The 1,324-nt window shown below is 39.0% G+C and overlaps 1 non-coding gene across 1 annotated transcript; it reads right to left on the bottom strand.

Moving 5' to 3' along the window:
• Nucleotides 1–411: 411 nt before the first annotated feature.
• Nucleotides 412–518, bottom strand: LOC131241644 (small nucleolar RNA R71). The gene has a single exon (XR_009169203.1). It is a non-coding gene; the product is annotated as a small nucleolar RNA R71 (small nucleolar RNA).
• Between the last annotated feature and the right edge of the window lie 806 nt (nt 519–1,324).

The following is a 1,324-nucleotide window of genomic DNA, read 5'->3' as shown; positions in this document are numbered from 1 at the left end:
AACCTAGGGTTGAGGAAGTTCATGAGGAGAATGAGGTGCATCAAGCACCCTCGCCTCGTACTTTATGAGATTATTTACAGCAGACGGGGGTGAGTATGTCCTCATATATAGTTTTTTTTTTTAAATATAGGACACATGAATATCAAGCCAGGGGTGATCTAACTCCTTCCAAAGTTTCATGGGCTTGAATCTGAAAATCCATATCTATACTTAAAAGAGTTTGATGAAATCATAGCCACTTTATACTTTCCTAACATATCTGAGGACACGGTTAGGTTGAAACTCTTTCCCTTTTATTTGAAAGAGAAAGCTACGACGTAGTTACATTCACTACGTCCTCGATCTATTGGCATATGGAATGACATGACAAGGGAGTTCATAAAGAAAATTTTTTCATATCACAAAACGAACACCCTTAGAAAGTCAATCATGAACTTCGCCCAAAAGGAAGATGAAACATTCTTCTAATATTGGGAGCGGTTCAAGGATCTTGTCAACTCATGCCCATAACACGGATTTGAAACATGGCGCATTACACACTTTTTCTATGATGGACTGACAGCTTCCATGCGCCAATTGGTCGAGACAATGTGCAGTGAAGAATTTATGAATAAAAATGTCAATGATGTGTGGGATTACTTGGATAGACTTGCTGAAAACACACAAGCATGAGACACATACCCAAAATCAAATACCACTTCTAGGCCCACTCAATCAAAGGAAATGGGCAGAGTATACCTTCTAAAAGAGGATGATGATCTCAATTCTAAAGTGGCTAATCTCATAAAGAAATTCGAGGCTATGGAATCAAGGAAGGACAAGGGTAAGGAAGTTGTTTGCGGTATTTGTGGTTGTAACAGTCACACAACTGAAAATTGTCCAACCATATCTGCCTTTCAAGAGGTACTAACTGAGCAATTCAATGCTGTAAATAATTACCAAAGGCCTTTCAATGGACCCACCTCTAACACATATAATCTTAGCTGGAGAAATCATACAAACTTCAATTGGAGGAATGAATAAACTACGACTCCTCAAGGTTTCTTTAATCAAATCCCAAATCAAGTGAAACCTCAAGAGGATCCGGTTCTAAAACACATTCAAGAACAAGAGCTACTTAATCAGAATACGACACAAGTAATCCAGGAAATTATATCAGCAATTGGAACGCATGTGTCGCCTGTCCAAAGGACGGAGTCACAATTAACAATTGTGGGAAAAGGGATGCTTCCTACTCAACCTCTCCCCAATCCCAAACCGCAATATGAAATAAGTGACCCTAGCACTTCAAATCAGATGAAACAAGCTAAATCCATCACCACTC

The sequence above is a fragment of the Magnolia sinica genome, chromosome 3 (assembly GCF_029962835.1).
Source record: "Magnolia sinica isolate HGM2019 chromosome 3, MsV1, whole genome shotgun sequence".
NCBI classification, from domain to species: domain Eukaryota; kingdom Viridiplantae; phylum Streptophyta; class Magnoliopsida; order Magnoliales; family Magnoliaceae; genus Magnolia; species Magnolia sinica.
This window is presented reverse-complemented; position numbering and strand designations above follow the sequence as displayed.